The sequence below is a fragment of the Lissotriton vulgaris genome, chromosome 1_2 (genome assembly GCF_964263255.1).
Source record: "Lissotriton vulgaris chromosome 1_2, aLisVul1.2, whole genome shotgun sequence".
NCBI lineage: Eukaryota > Metazoa > Chordata > Amphibia > Caudata > Salamandridae > Lissotriton > Lissotriton vulgaris.
The window spans coordinates 16,693,342-16,710,950 of NC_141686.1; the positions used below are offsets into that span (position 1 = coordinate 16,693,342).

Sequence of the window (17,609 nt, forward strand, 5' to 3'; positions counted from 1 at the left end):
CGGTGAGTGGAAAAGACTTCCGGTGCGGACCAGGAGGGTCCGGGGTACCTCTCTTTTGGAAGGAAGCAAGGGCCAGTCTGGAGCAACCAGACCAGCGGTGTTGATGTCGTGGATCGTCGTCTCTGATCAGCGATCACACTCGGCAACTCTGGGCATTAGCTTGCCTCATCTTCACTAACGGCCCCACCAGACCGCCGGGGATGCCTGGTCTCACCCTGGGGATACCCATTAAGGGACCATCTCTCAGGGAAGCCAGGAAGGGTTTCGCAGCGGTCGAAGCGCCTTGGGACCCTCCGGGTAAGTAGTGCGCTATATAAATGCCTATACATACATACATACATACTGGCCGGCCGGCAAGTGACCAGACAACGCGTCGAGCAGCAGACAGGCAGAAGGGCCCCACGCAGATCTCGTGGATGCTGGAGGGGTGGTCTTCAGTGCAGGAGCTGCTCGGTGCTGGGGTTTCTCAATCCCCATAGCACTTGGTCGAGGATACCTCAGAAGTCGTGCTGGAAGGGAAGTGCAGTTTCTCCAAGATGGCCGGTCCCACGTGTCTCGTCGCACCCACTGATCTCAGCTGTGCTGCAGATGTAGGTAGAGGTCGGAGAGGTCTGGGAATCCGGGTCTCGTCGGGCTCTGAAGTCTGGATCCTCGAGGGAAGACGACAAAGTGAAGCCGCTGGACGCTGATGGTGCCTGCTTGTGCAGGGTGGACACTCCTTGCCCACAAGGGAGATTTCTTCAGTCTTCTGTGTAGGAAGTCGAAGTCCAGAGTTTCTTCTTGCAGAATTTCAGTTCAGGATTAATCTAATTTAGAATGGGACCAGCTCCTACCTTTATCCTGCTAAAGGGGGCTGTACTATCACTAGGTCTCTCCTATGGGTGGGTCCAGGAAGGGGGGTGGTTACACCCCCTATCCTTTGTCCAGTTTTGCGTCAGTGCTGGGGCTGTAGTGCCCCAGCAACTGGTTTGAACTGGCGTATGCGCAGAGGCACCTGTGTGCCCCAGGCATGTCTCATTCCTTTCAGGCCTGTCCTACCTAATACACAAAGGGCCACATGCATCATTGTGTGATTTTGCAATTCCTAATTTGCGTTTTTTAGGGAATTTCAAATTAGGAATTGCAAAATGGGATGCATGATTTTTTTCCCATAATATTTGAGAATCGGTAAAAATCGCAGTTTTTACCGAATCGCAAATATTATGGGAATACTAAATTGCGATTTCGCAATTCCCATTGATTCCTATGGGCCAAAAGGCCAATAGGAATCAATGGGAAGGCATTTTAAAATTGCGATTTTCTTTTTTAGAATTGCAATTTGTTCATGCATTACATGGGTGCGGGGGGGGTCCAAAGGACCCCCCCCTGCACCCCATTAATGTATTTTTAAGTGCATGTTTCAAACACACATGTCCTAAGGACATGTGTGTCTGTAACATTACACTTTAAAAAATGCATTTTTGTGCATATTTAAACATTTTCGCAAATTACCATGAGGTTCAACCTCGTGGTAATTTGCACCCCCTATTTTGAAATTCGCGAATTTCAAAACAATGATGCATTGCTTTTAAGGAATCGCAAAATTGTGATTCCTTAAAAGCAATCGCATTTTTGGAAATCGCTAAAAATAGCTATTTTCACAAAAATGCATGATTATTATTATTATTATTATTATTAAAAGGCTCTTCTATAGCGCATGGCTACTCGGGAGCATCCCAGCGCTTAAGACTGACCAGACAGAGATGGATTAAAAATGGAGATCTGTATTATCTAGTTTTTGGAAACAGAAGAGTTTTTAACTTTTTCCGGAAGACAAGGAGGTTAGGCTCTTGGCGAAGAAGTGGAGGAAGAGCATTCCACAACCCAGCCGCATTGTGCGAGAACAGGCGACCTCCTGTGCGGGCTCTGCTGATCCTAGGAGCTATCAGCAGGTTTTGTTGGTTCGAGCGAAGATTCCTGGTAGGTTTGTAAGGTCTGATCATGTCATCTAGAATGGGGGGGCCACTCCCATAGAGTGTTTTATGGACCGTGCAGAGTGTCTTAAAATGGATTCGCTCCTTTATGGGGAGCCAATGCAAGGTACAGAGTGCGGGCCTGGCTGATGTACGATGGCTAGTGCCCGTGAGTAGCCGTGCTGCGGAATTCTGGACAACCTGAAGTTGCCGGATAACCGACACGATGCATCCCAAAAACGTATTTAGGAAGTGCAAACGGCCGAATTTACCGATTCGCACCGTTTGCACTTCCTAAATAGGTTGATGCATGTGCCCAAAAGTCCTATCTGGGGTGGTGCTAGCACCTCCCAAGGCAGGAAACCCTTTGTCCAAGCCTCCCTCGCTGGAAGGACTCCCAGCAGCAGGAGGTCAGACTTGTGTCTGGTGGCAGCAACCATTTTGTGATGCTGAGGCTCGAGGTTAACTTTAACCGGGGTTCACAGTTAGGTACATGTCGTGTCCCTCTAGAAGGGTGGAGTGCTTCCCCCGTCGCCAGAATTGGCGAGGGGGTAGTATTCCAATTCGTATGACACCTTACTCGACATGTTTTGATAATGCTATGCCAAAGTTAGCAATAACCGCAAGGATTATAATGCACTTAAGAGTATATGGTATAGCGTTATCATGGAAACAGCTAAAGGACTTGGTTCCGAAAGCTGCAGACAGGCTCTGCTCATGCTAGAGCACCATCTCACATAATTCCAAGCACTCTGCCTCCAGGATTGTTAAGGCCTGCCATAGGAGTGACTTCTAGGAGTATATGTGTCCATTTTAGGTTTAGATATAGGTATACTATATCTAAAGCAAAGGGTGATTACACCACCTTGCTCCAGCTGATTGATCAGCCAGTTGTGTCAGATTTGGATGGCCAGCCAGGGGTGGCATAATACATTCTTCAGCCCCAGGTAGGCCTTGGGTTCACTTATGCTCACCAACGACCCCGCCACCGCCAGAGCCAACCTACACGAAGGGATGACAGACGTAGCCAAGTGGATGATTAACAGCCGCCTGAAACTGAACTCGGACAAGACGGAAGTCCTCATCCTGGGATCTTCACCCTCCACCTGGGACGACTCCTGGTGGACCCCCGCCCTGGGCAGGGCACCCAAACCAACAGACCACGCACGCAACCTGGGCTTCATCCTGGACTCCTCCCTCTCCATGACCAGACAAATCAACGCCGTCTCCTCGTCATGCTTCAACATCCTGCGCATGCTACGTAAGATCTTCTGGTGGATCCCCACCGAGACCAGGAAGACGGTCACCCAGGCCCTCGTCACCAGCCGTCTGGACTACGGCAACTCCCTCTACGCCGGTACCACCGCCAAACTCCAGAAGAGGCTCCAGCGGATCCAGAACGCCTCAGCACGACTCATCCTGGACATCCCCCGTCGCAGCCACATCTCCGGACACCTGAGAGACCTGCACTGGCTCCCGGTCAACAAGAGAATCACCTTCCGTCTCCTCACCCACGCACACAAAGCCCTACACAACCAAGGCCCAGGATACCTCAACAGCCGCCTCAACTTCTACGCTCCCACAACCCAGCTTCGATCGACCGGCCACGCCCTCGCCGCCATCCCCCGCTTCCGAAAAGCCACCAGAGGGGGAAGGTCCTTCTCCTACCTGGCCGCCAAGACTTGGAACTCCCTCCCGACCCACCTCCGCCTGACCCAGGACCACCTCGCCTTCAGGAAGCAGCTCAAGACCTGGCTGTTCGAGCAGTAGCGGACCCCCCCTCCCCTAGCTCCTTGAGACCCTCCGGGTGAGTAGTGCGCTATATAAATGCTTTGATTGATTGATTAATTGATTGATGCCCTGGGTACCTATGGTACACTGTACAAGGACTTACAAGAGTGTCCCAATACCAATTGGTAAATGCGCCTAAAGAACATGGATGTCAATTTAGAGAGAGAACAGCTAGGCTGTGGGTCTGATTAGCAGGCCTACAGCCAGGGAAAGTCGTAAACCAGTGAAGCAAAAAGCAAAAATCTGGGGTGACCATAGGATTGCAGACCCTACTCTCCTACAGGCGGCGTCTAAGTACTCCGGCAACGTCATGCCGGGGCCCACGACGCTGAACGCGGAGCCGCAGACGACGCCTACCGACGCGCAAGGGTACTGCTACGCAAATGTTTCCCGATCCAGTCCGATGCCTGGGGGTATTCTAAGGTAAGGGATCTAATACTAACATATTTCTTTCAGATAATCAAGGCAGTAGGGCTTCGTGAACATATGCACTGATGCACATGCCGAAGCCTAGCAGATACCAAGAACGGGTTCCCCGTCTGCCAATTCAGTGGTAGCAGCCTTGGACCTGGTGGAATGGGGTCTCAGACCTTTCAGCGTGCTGCTCTGTGGCCAATGCATTGCAGCTTTTGGACTTAGGGATCTAACCACTACAAAAGCGTCCTTTACTGCACATTCTATAATTTTTTCACTCCAGAAAACCCCACAAAGAGCTGATTGTCTACTCGATGGCCCTTCGCATGATCAATGTACAAACTTAAACCCTTTTGGTGTCTAACTGATAAAGCCTCATCTCCTTTTTTGAGGGGTAAGCTAGCGAGATCGACTGCATAACACAAAAAGTAGTCACAACCTTTAGTAAGAAGGCCGTCTGGTTCCACAGTATTATTTGTCTGGAATGTAGGTAGTGTAGGGTGGTTGTGCTGAAAGAGCCTACATGCTACTAACGGACAAACTAATAAAACTGTAAAAACTTTTCAAAGTCAGGAGACGCACTGAGCAACTTTGCAATGGATCAAGAACGTGAAGATCAAGTTAAGGTCTCATTGGGGCATTACAAATAGTGTTTGAGGGAACATGACGCGTCAAACCATTAACAAACCTCATCAAAACAAAAGATTCAAACAAACATGGTTGGCTCATCAAATATAGAAAGACTTTAAGGGCTAATAAATAACCTTTTGCAGTGCCCAATGCAAGGCCTTTGTGGGAATAAAGACTAAACAAACAAACCAACATTAAACAACTTAACTTGTAAGAGGTTAGTGTCCAGGGCACCACATCAGGTTACAAACTTGTTCCAGAACCAGTGCAGATGGACTTCATCGAGGGACATCTGGCAGCGTGGCTGAAATCTACCACTTCGAACCACAAGTCAAATGCAGTCAATTGCTGCTCCTCAATTCTCCACAAATTTATGGGTAAGATGCATAGGTTCTGGTGCAAAGCCCTGACCGTTTGCTGAGATAAGTTGGAGGTAACTCCCGAAATGTTAGTCTAATAGGAGGGGAGATGCTCATACTTAGGAGTCCCTGGTACCTCTCCTGGCCCAATCATGGGCAACTGAGGTGATCTGGGCCCAGACAATCATTATCTATTTCAAAACTTGGGGCAGGGGAGGTAGTGGTGGGGAGGTGTACATTGTTCCATTTCAGCTGGAATGTGACTCCTAATCAATGTTCTTGCGTAAATTCCAAAGTTTAAAACCTTTAACTGTAAAACTGCGTGTTCTCGACAGTGGCGAAAAGATCTAGTCAGGGCACTCCCCACAGTTAGAACATGACTTAGGCCATCATGGGATGTAGATGCTACTCATCATCTGCTAGATGGCTCAGGTGGTCCACTCCGGGATACAAGGAAACTACCAGCTGGTTGGCGACTAGTAAGATGTTCCAGCAGTCCAGCCACCTCCAGAGACACACAGGACCCCACTATGGCTAGCTTGCTGCAGGATCACATGGCGGTGTTGCTGCTTGTGAGAATTTACACCAGCCTTTCCTGAGGGAACACAGGAACGCCTTCAGGGCCAGACACACGGTCCGAACCTCTAGCAGATTGATGTGGAGCCAGCCTTCTACTGGAGATCAAAGGCCAATGATCTCTGACTCCCCCAGCCGACTACCTGCCTCCTTCATTCCACTCAAAACGAGATATTGTAATGGCATCAATTTTGTAAGCTCCGCTTGGGGGAGCGAGAATGACCTGGAATATGATCAATTTTGATTGGTCAGCCACCTCTGCAGATCCTGCAACCTCTCCTCCAAGACTTGGATGGTGTTGAAATAGCAGGATTGATGCTGGATCTACTGGGATTTCAGGTTCTACCACAGGGCTTGCTCGTGTCACTTGGCATAGCTAACAAGGAGGATTCAGCGTCACACTCAACAGGATCTAGGATCGAACCTGAAATGTAGGGATCATAGCCTGAATATCCAGGACACATTGTGGATGAGGAAACGCCTTGAACCCCACCTGGCCCAGGATAATACAGATGAATGGAAGTATTTGCAGTGTAATCAGGTGGAACATTGGCTCTTTTATAGTAAACTCCATATTACCCCCCCTGCCCCCCCCGCTCCCCCACCCCCAATCGGAATAGCTACCCTAAACCTTTGGAACAGGAAGAGAAATAGTTTTGCAAGGGTCAGAAATCCGAAAAAGCACACTGCAGCTCTGCTATCTTTAAAGCATTCCAGAGTTCGTCTTCTCTATGAAGAAGCATTTATGATTTTTTATTACTTTATAGGTGCCTTAGTGTGTAGAGCCTGATGAGATAGTAGAACACGTGCTAAGGGATAAAAGCACATAGTCATTCCAGCTTTAACAGGTCCTGACTACTGCTAAGGCTAATGTAAATTCTTTTTGGAGTGCTCTTTGTTTATCCGATTGCTGCTATTTGACCGCATACCAGATTGTGTCCCTTTCCAAATGTTCTTTATAAAGTTATCCTTTTTTTAGTAGGCATACAATAAAGCGCATTTATAACTGCACTCATGTATGTCATGCTGGCATGAAGTTTAATTGATGAGTACAGTTATACCTGTAAACCAGTTGCACTTACACAGACTTTTTCGATTAAAATAATGATAGAAGGTGTGCTGTTAGTCAAATCCTCCCAGCGCTAGTACATCCCGACCAATGCGGCTTTTCCCCCCGCCGTAACACCTCCCACAACTTGCGCCGACTATTCCACATACAACATGAAAGTGCGGACCGTTTTCCACGTGCGGCCTGCATGATCTTTGACCTGGAAAAGGCATTCGACACCCTGACCTGGCCCCACCTGTTTGCAGTCCTACGGGCCATCCAGATAAGTCCCACACTGATGGCATACACCCAGCTTCTGTATAGAGGCCTGACCTCTAGGATAAGAGTCAGAAAACTAATCTCGACCCCGTTCCCAGTGGAGAGGGGAACCAGACAGGGGTGTCCTCTCTCCCCTCTTCTGTTCGCACTGGCTGTGGAGCCCCTGACCATTCGTTTGAGGCGGGAGGGAGAGAGCTGGGGAATCCAGATCGCGGCGGGTTTCACTGCGTCTCACTCTACGCAGACGACCTGTTGGTCTATGTCCGAGACATAACGAGCGATCTCACCCCCATTAGGCGCACCCTGCAGGAGTTTGGAGACATGTTGGGTCTCAAAGTCAACTGGGATAAGTCAGCAATATACCCGCTTAGCTGGGCCTAGCACCTCACGATCTGCAGGTAGGCGAGCAGACCCTTAAGTGAAGTTCGGCGGGCCCCAGATATCAGGGCGTACGGTTATACCATTCCCCAGAAGACCTATACGAAGGTAACCACCGTGGCGCACAAGAGGGCCTTCGGTCCGCAGTCGGCTTCTGGAAGACTCTCCCCCTGGCGCCTATAGGGAAAATAGCCATCGCTAAAATGTTAATGGTTCCCAGACTACTGTACCATTTCACCAACCTCCCTGTAATTCCGCCTCAGTCCTTCTTCCGAGAGTTGGACACGCTCCTTACAACATTGATCTGGAGGGACGGGTGACACAGAGTAGCTCTGCGCACTCTGCAGCTACCCACTCTGAGCGGGGGTCTAGGCGCCCCATCATTCGAATCATACTTCTTAGCTGCGCAGCTCCAGTGGCTGTCCTATTGGACGGCAGAGAGACAGATGGGAGAGACAGTCACCGACAACGGGGAGCTACCTCTACCCCTCCTTAGGCGGATCTTGATGCCAGGCTACAAGCCAGACCGCACTCCCGTAAGTGCATGATGCGCGTTCACAGACTATCCAAAGAACGGCCGCTATACTCCCTGCTGCTCCCCCTAGTAGGCTTCACCTGGAAAGAGGGATATTACACCGACAGGGACCTGCACACATGGACGGATAGTGGGGTGTCAGAAATGGAAGCCTTGTTCCAGGAGGGACAATTGAAGACATTCGAGCAACTGACCGAATGGCACGACCTTCCTCCCGGGCAATTCCTAACGCATAGACCAGTGGTTCCCAAACTTTTGACTCCTGAGGACCCCATTGAGTTACCAATGGAAACCGGGGACCCCCAAGCAATTTGTATGAGTTAAATTTCAAACATTAAAACAGTAATTTGAAAAACAATACACACGTGTGCACACAAAACAAATACTCAAAGTACTAAGGATGTTGGGGCCAGATGTACGACCATTTCATTTAGCGCCTCGCAATCGGAGACACATTGCGAGTGGTAAATTGAGTCACTAAATGAAATGTACAACAGTGTGTTTAACACTGTTTGGGATTCCCAATAGGGTCGCAAATTGTGAGGTTCATTAATATTAATGAGCCTCTCGCAATTTGCAAGCCCATTGGGAATGCCATCCCTCCCAGCGATGGTGGGCTGCTGGGCTCTGCAGGCCACCATGTCTCAGACTGCTTTTAAATAAAGCAGTTTAAAAAAAAATGCAGCCTGTTTACCCTGCATTTCAAAAAAAAAAAAAAAAAAAAAAATGAAAGTTTTGTTATCATTTTCTAAGGTTAGGCAGAGGTCCCTGGGACCACTGCCTGCCCTTAAAAAATAATTTTGCATGCATTTGCAAAGGGGAAGGGGTCCCCTTCCCATTTGTGAATGCATTACCATCTACTTGAAGTAGGTGGTAATTGTGACTGTTTTGCGACCGCAAACATATGAACATGGTTTTGAGACTCGCTATTTGGAAGAGAATGCCCCTCCCAAATAGCAAGTTGCAAAACCTATTTAGAGAGTCGCAAACAAATTGCGACTCGGGAAATGGGCTATGAACATGGCCCAATAGGTTTTTGCATGCGCAAACAGGTTCGCGAACCCGTTTGCGCATATAAAAACAGATCGTACATCTGGCTCCGTCACGAGCATGCGAGCGCCGCTCGCCCCCCCCTAGCGCTGCGGCGGAATTGCCGTCGCAGCGAAGGGGTTAAAGTAATAGCCCCTCTGTCACATGTATTTCATTTATTTTATAGAATCTCTCATACCATTGTAGGATGTCAGAGCACTTTACATAACACACATATAGAGACATTGAATCATACATGTAAATCAGTGTGTATATAAAATGTTTAAAGAGTGCTTGGTCTGGAAAAGCACAATCTCAGGATTCAGAACATAACACAGTGGCTAGAATTGCCTTTAACATTAAAAAATGTATTTCCACCCAAATATATCTTTTTAGCAGAATCAGGATAATTAATAACTGGGGCAAGATATAAGTTACTAACTGGTACCATGCAGTTTGCAAGCAGCTCTTTGATGACAGTTTATAGGCCCCTAGATTACGATTGTCACTTATAAAGTGCACAGTAACAAAAGAATCTCTGTGACAAAAGCAGTAACCACGAACCTAGGCACATAAAATACTGCTTTTTAAGATGCATGTTACACGTTCTTTGCAGTAGGCACATTAACCCTCTGTGCTACATTAGTTCAATCAAAGCTGCCACTGAACAAAACTCTCCTCACTCTCCAGCAGGCACATTAATCACTGGCATTCTCTTGACACTTTTATTGTTGCTGGAAAGCTGCTAATTATACAAGAAACATTTCTGTGCTTTTAAAACTGTTGCCTACGGAACCCCTGGGAATGAGTCACAGACCCCTGGGGGTCCGCGGACCACAGTTTGGGAAACACTGGCATAGACAATTGATAGACAGCAGCCGAGCATACTGGGACCCGCGGGGAGGAGAACTCCTAACGCACCCAGGGTTACACACAATACTGCGCATGGGAATGTGCAGACACCTGATCACATGGCATAAATACTATCCCGACACGAAATTCTGCTGCCTCCGATGTCAGATGCTGAATGCAACCTTTCAACATATGTTCTGGGACTGCCCGTCCCTGCAAACATACCAGAACAAGGTATACCAAACTCTGAGTGCGCTGGTGCACCTGCAACACACCACCACCTGGGAGGCTTGCGCCCTAGGTATCTATAAAAGGAAGACATCCGAGAAGTTGCAGTTGGCGATTCGCATCCTTGGCCATCCTCCTGGCCAACCGGAATATAGCCATGCACTGCAGGGCCCCAACAGGACCGCCGGAAGCAGCCTGGGTGGGAGCCGTAAATAAGTGGGGTGCGGTGGAGGAGGAGATCCTGAGATATGAAGAGGTGAAAGGGACGCGCAAACACCCTATCTCTATGGAATGGGCACGCCTGCTGATACAGTTTAAGCACGAAACGACAGTCCGAGACACCCCAGAGCCGACGCAGACCCAACCTGACGACCCCCTTCGGGACCCCAGCCCACGAACACAACAACTACTGCACACATAGTGCCCCTGTAGGGTAGCCGACCCGTCGCGACGACCCACCAAGAGGCGGTGGTCCACAGCTACGGCCGCAGATCTCCCCCCCTCCCTTTATCATGCTGCCCCCCCCGTGACACGCACTACCAGTTCCAACTGGGTGATGCCCGCCGGAACGTCGCCCTACAGCACTGCGCCCCCTACGCTCGCCGCTATCCCTCCCTCACACTATCTTCCTCTCCCTCCTTCCCTTACACCCCTCGGGGGTGCCCCCCGCAGAGCCCAGTTCAGCCTCAGTCGGCAAGTTCAAGTCTGACAAGTTCACACATAACTTTGCTGTTGGCATAAGTTGTATAGGATGGAACACTGGCAGTGGGTAACAGCCCCTCACAACCTCATGATCATACCGACCACGGGATCAGGTACACTAAGACATGGCATTCTACTATACAAAAGCCTACTGACGAACTCAGGGACTCCATACATGATTGTCACACACAGGAGACAAAAGCCAACCTGTCGTCATCATACCACAATTGTATTTGTCATGTAATGCAAAGAGCTCTAACCTAGCCTGTGAAAATGTGCTTCGAGCCGCAGAAATCAGGAACTCAATTTTATTTTGGAAAACTGTAAATGGCTCTTATCCTAGAGGAAATTATGTCTCTAAAGTTGCAAAAAACACAGTTGATGGACCGGAATCAAGCATCCAGGGACCGGTTTCTGGCTATCAGCCTTATTCGGCCTGGATAGCTTGACACCAGTGATGTAGAGAGCCTGGGACTCACGTCTGAGCATACCCAGCCCACTCGGGGTGAAAATTGCAAAAAACACAGTTGATGGACAGAATGCAGAACAATGTCTTACATTCACCCCAGTACAAAGATCTGGGCCTAAATTCATCGTTTTTTTGCACTCCACACCACCCTAGGTCAGACACTGGCTATATGCAAATCAGCCTTGACCCTGAGCCTCATGGGAACAGTCCAGCCCGAACTACCAAGCCATGTCTTTCCTAGACCGGAATCAAGCATCCAAAGACCGGTTTCTGGCTATCAGCCTTCTTCAGCCTGGATAGCTTGACTCCAGTGATGTGGAGAGCCTGGGACTCACGTCTGAGCATACCTAGCCCACTCGGGGTGAAAATTTCAAAAAACACAGTTGATGGACAGAATGCAGAACAATGTCTTACATTCACCCCAGTACAAAGATCTGGGCCTAAATTCATCGTTTTTTTGCACTCCACACCACCCTAGGTCAGACACTGGCTATATGCAAATCAGCCTTGACCCTGTGCCTCATGGGAACAGTCCAGCCCGAACTACCAAGCCATGTCTTTCCTAGAACGGAAAGTTGAGTCACAAGTGTCACAAGAAGATTGCATTAATCACTACTCGACAATCTTCAATTCAGATAATAGTGTGGGAGAAGAAAATGCAGATTCACTAACATCCTCTCCGGTTAGATTTGAACTAGACACGTCATTAGGGCATTGGAAAGTAGTCCAATTGGGAAGACTACAGGACCTGATGGTGCCGACAGACTGTTATCAAAACCGTATACATTTATGGGCCCTCTGCTTACAGTTGTTCTACTACACTCTAAGCCCTTCCACTCAATGACACTCCACTCCCTCCACGGCTCTCCACAACACTCTACTCCACTCCACTCCACTCTATGCCACTCCATGATACTCCATTTCACTCCACTCCACTCTCCGCCCATCCACCCCACTCTACGCCACTCCATGACTCTGTGCCTGTCTCACCACTGGGCCTGTTGCTTACACCTTGAGGGAAAGAGAAGGACCAGGACTATCTGTCCCAGCCCCCTCTGCGGCCGTCGCCGCCAACGTCACTTTGTTCGTGCCTGGAGGCGCTTAACCTCATTGATGCTGATGACAGCTCCCGGCCGTCATGAGTCACGGTGGGCGTGCGCTGATGACGGCCGGGAGCCGTCATGACCACGCCCGCGATAGGAATGTTCAGCACTGCGGCGGAATTCGCGCCACAGTGATGAGGTTGAGGCGGATAGCGGGCTGCCTCATTGGGGGACGCGCGCAGGCTTGCCCGGGCGAAGCCCAGGCCAAGGGCGGGCCAGTCTGCACCCGTCAGAGCCTGGAAGAGGCGGAGCTGGGCCCTCTCCCTAACATGTAGGGTTTTGTTGAACAAGAGACCCGGGCCCGATTCATAAGATGGGGAAACGGAAAATGATAACTACACGTAACGGAGGTGAGCCCACAAACACTTTAGACTCCTTTCTTATTAGAGCTACTGATGCACTTGATAAGGAGATTTCATCTGTTGAACAAAGGCTATCTATGGGGAGGCAGGCTTGTTGATTACTAGGACTGAGCCTACAAATGGGGAGGAACATATGTTAATAACAGATTTGCAAGTTACAAACCCAGAGCCTCCTACAACTCGGCCCAAATGTAGGATTTCCTGCATAACCACCGCCTCACTCTCCCCTCCGGGCACATCTGAGCCACCGTCGAAGAAGAAGAAAGATGGGGGAGGCAAACAAAAGAATCAATTGCTACATGACAAGAACTAAATGTGTCCCACCCATTTTATATGGATACATTAATTTTAAAGATAGAGCAGTCAATTACTGTTTTACTGCAAACAGATTGACTAGAATGGAGACAAAAATAGAAACCAGCCCATTTGCAGGGGGAGATCGTATCAAAGACCATGTTGGTTGTCGCGTGAACTATCCAGCTAATCGGGATTTACAGTTATCGGGCAGAAATACGATCCACGGTGTCTCTAACCTAGGGAAAAATTTAATAAACCCCATCCAGCCGCAACATGTTCCTCAAAATACTAACTCCAAGGCCCCAAAAGCAACCACCACAAATAACACTGGTAACTCACCACAAAGAACAGTTAAGGATACCACCCAACCCCCTAAAAGACTTGAGATAAGATTACACCAAAGGACTGGACTGGCCAAAAGTTACCTAAATGGTAATCACACGACACTGGCACTCCCTCCGGCAGCTTGCCCATATGTTGTAATACTAACAAATGTCCCGAAATTAAACAACGCACAAGTTGAGACAACTGAACAATTGATGTCCAAAGCAAGTTTTTGGTTCAAACAATTTGTAGAGGGCCATAAAGCAATGCTGCCATATATTTTAATGGCCAGGAGAGTTGGTTGGGTGGGAGACTCTGAGAAAGATATTGAAGGTGATTGTGTGGTGGTTAATTTCCAATTCGTCCCAATTGGTACGCCAACTATTTCAAATATTACCTACTGCAACAACATCGCTTCCTCAAATATTTGCCTAACCGTTGTGATATTTTTATAACCCCAACATATTGGGGCTGTAAGGCCAACAAGCTCCAGTATTGGATTTGGCTATTCCTTCGTTTACTTCACCCCAATACCCTTTGTGTCCGTTCTCTGCCCTCCTTCTTACATATAACAGATTCCATGCACTTACAGACTTAGAGGGCTGCGATTGACACAAGCCGAATAGGAGTGCTTCTACTCCTGGTCGAAACTCATCTTTACGGGTTTCTGACACACAATTGCCCGTAACTGAAATTTCAGAGCAATTTAAAGGAATCGCATTTATGTCATGGAATATTGCTGGACTAGGCAGAAAAATGAAGGACCCAGATTGGATAAACATTATAACTACATATGACCTGATCTGCCTTCCAGAAAGTTGGGAGGTCGAGCAGATGGACCAGGATGGCTATCGCTCATTCTATACCCCTCCCCTCTTATCAACTTCAGGCAGAGCTAGGGGAGGGATCTTAACCCTGTCACAAAACACTCTACGGGTAGAAGTTGTCTCATTTTATAATGTTTCCCACTTTTTTCACTTATTATTATTAAAAGGTCCAGATGAAGATATTATTGTTTTAGTTAATTTCGATAATATTAACTTTTCAGGTGACATGAAAGAAGTTGTAGACCAGGTGGGAACAGATATTAACAATTGCACTAGCACTTTAAAAATCACCCCAAAAATATTTTGCATGGGCGATTTTAATGCACATTGTTGTCAGCTATCAAATACAACAGCATGAGGCTTTAATGACGCTGAAGGGGACCACCTATATCATTTTAACCATAATCAGTATGGAGAATCCCTGAATGGACTTCTGGTGATTAATAACCTAGATATTTGTAATCCGATTGATACTCGCTCTGGTATGTTGCATAACACGTTCAGTACGCCCTCCCAAGGTAGTACAATCGATTACATAATCGCAGTGGAACCTCTTAGAGAATTAATCTTTGGCTGCAAGATGAATTATTTAAATGTTAGTGATCATGCTGAGATTATTGGCAAATTGAAATGGGCAGGTATTCATACGGAGCAGATAAGGCATTTTAAGCCCCTGATTGCCAAAGCTAATGGGATAACTCTAAAATGAGGCCTAGCAGATAAAGCATCACTTGTCCCACAGGTAATTAAAAAAAGACAAAGACACATTTTAACATGCTTCGAACCTGCCTCTAACCCATCCCAAATGACCATGGCATTTGAGGCCATATTAGCTGAGGTTAGACACCATCGATCTAGGAAGAAATCGCTGACCAGAACAGCAGGACCTAGATGGTTTGATCATGTGTGTACTAAATCACTAACAGCTTTGCACCAGGCCCTGGGGGTGACTCCTAGAGACAAAACTCTAGTGAAACAACTCCGCTTCCAATACATTGAGGCCAAGAAAAAAAGAATTAAAATCTGGAAGGAGGAATCATGGGAACAACTTTACCAATCGGCTGTTACAAAACATCCTAAGGATTTTTGGAGTATCGTTAATGCCCCCTTCCTCAAATCACCATCATTTCCTACATTGGACTGTCATGTTGATGAGGAATCCTGGGTCGGGTACTTTTCTTGTATATTTGATCCTAACATGAAAGGGGTGTTAACAAAGAATGTACCTGTGACCCCTTTCAATGATCCACCACTCGTCGTTGAATATTATGAAGTTAGAGAAGACCTAACCTAGTGCTCCATTAACAAAGTGCCAGGACTGAATTGTACTCCCATAGATTTCTTTGTTGATCAGCCAGATCTGTGGGGTCCGGTGCTGACAAATGTCTTTAATGCAGTTGCTAAAGTGTGCCCACCAGATTCATGGAAGAAATCAATGTTGATACAAATTTCTAAGAAGGGGGACAAATCCGAACCTAAATGTTATAGACCCATAATAATGTTGGACAGCACGTCCAAACTCATGGGAAGGGTTTTACTGAATCATTTAGAGGTATGGGCAGCCAAAAGCAATGTTTTAATTCAGGTCCAATACAGTTTTGAAAAAGGTATGGGTACCCAAGAAAAGTGCTTTAATCTCAGCCTGCTAATCGTCAAGTACACCAAAGCAAAGTCTGGCAGACTATACCTGGCGTTCATGAATTTGTCTGCAACCTTTGACTGCGTGGCACATGAACACCCATGGAGGATAATGGGGGATGTTAGACCTGGCACCTTGGCGTGAGTCTCCCTTCCACTTTTTGCTGATGTGCCTCCGATGTTTTGCTGGTTTTCCGATACTCAGGGCACTGCGCCACGGCTGACCCGTGCTGCAGTGCAAGTGCTCCCTACTGTAAATTGTACATGCGATTGGTATCCATGATTGGTTCATTGGATCTACTGTTAGTCCCTAGTAAAGTGCACTAGGAGTGCCGGGGCTTGTAGATGCCAATACTGCTGGTGGGCCTGCAGCGCTGGTTGCGCCACCCACCGAAGCAGCCGTAAAGATGTGTCTGGGAACTGCGACCGCAGAACCCGCGTGCGGTCCCGTACTGTCACGCTAGCTGGGCAAGTGCACCCACTTGCCAGCCCCCGAACCTTCCCTTGACTACATATTAGTCACCCCTATGGTAGGCCTGCGGGCAGGGTGCGTTGTAGGTGTAAGGTAGGACAAGCCCTGATGTGTGTGGCATGTCCTAGTAGTGACTTACAACCAAGACCGTATTTCACTATTGAAGGCTACCTGCTCCATTAGGCCAGACTGAGCTGCTGGAATTATTAAACCCTATAATCCCAGCAAGCTCAAGGAGCATGGTAGCGAGTCGTGTTTAGTATGCCTGAACTCAGGATGATAAAATATTACTTTTAGTAAAGTTTATTTTAGTATCCTGGGTTTGCAAATGCTACTTTTAGAAAGTTAGCCTTTGCTTGCCTGACCATTTCAGCCCGCCTCTGCTGGTATGTGTATCTGACTGTCTGGGACGTGTGAGTGACAGGGCTGGGGGGATGACAGGTGGTGAATGCGCAGATTACACCTTAGTGGGAGGTAGGAGTGCCTCTTGACTCGAACTGTAGCTGTGCTCTGCCACCACAATGCTGGCTCCACCCTCCTGGGGGGCGACTGATGACTCAGCCGACACCTGGCCCAGGAAGGGCGAAGCCCCCATCAACAAGGTACTCTGGCAGCCCCTGTCCGCACAATGCTGGCTCCACCTCCTGTGGGGCGTCTGATGCGCCTGCCCCTCACACTGAAAGCAGAAGCCGGAGTACACCCACCAGGGTACTCAAGGACTGAGAGTGGCTATGCAAAGGCCCCCCTGGCCTGCGAGAACAAAAGAAATGCCATATAAAAGAAGGAGCCCTGCTCCTTGAAAATTAGATCCTGTTTGGGCTACAGAAGGAACTCTGCCCGACGAGAAGGACCGGGAAGGACAAGGAAGAGGGCTGTCTCTTGCCTGTGTCTGGTGCCTTGCTGCCGAAGGAGAGGAGAAAGGAAAGACTACGAGAAGACTTTTGCTTTACAAAACTTTGTGCCAAACTCTGCTAAAAGATCTCCAAGGGCTTGCAAACTGAACTTGCCCCCTGACCAGCGCCCCAGGACCAGTGGGCGCTACACCCTGAAGAAAGCAACTGTGTGTGCTGCTTATCGCCGCAGTACCGACGGAGGAATCTCCTCCAAGGCAACGACATCCACCTGACCACCGTGACCGGGGCCCAACGCAACAGCGAAAGCAAAGTGAGGACCAGCCGCCGCTGGCCCGAACACCGTGACCGCAACTGCACCGGGAGCTCGAGAGCAAAGCGAAGGAGGACCCGTCCGGTCCGAGCTCTCGAGTTGACTGCGCCACGAGCAGCCAATCCACTTGCAAAGCTGGACAGTTGCCCTGTGAGAGTCCACTAGGTCGGTACCTTGCCC

General features: G+C 48.5%; 1 protein-coding gene across 1 annotated transcript in view; it reads right to left on the reverse strand.

The window, feature by feature from the left end:
- The window catches only part of SMC1B (structural maintenance of chromosomes 1B), a 2,420,665-nt gene that overhangs the window by 604,196 nt on the left and 1,798,860 nt on the right, over nt 1-17,609 (reverse strand). The window lies entirely within an intron of this gene.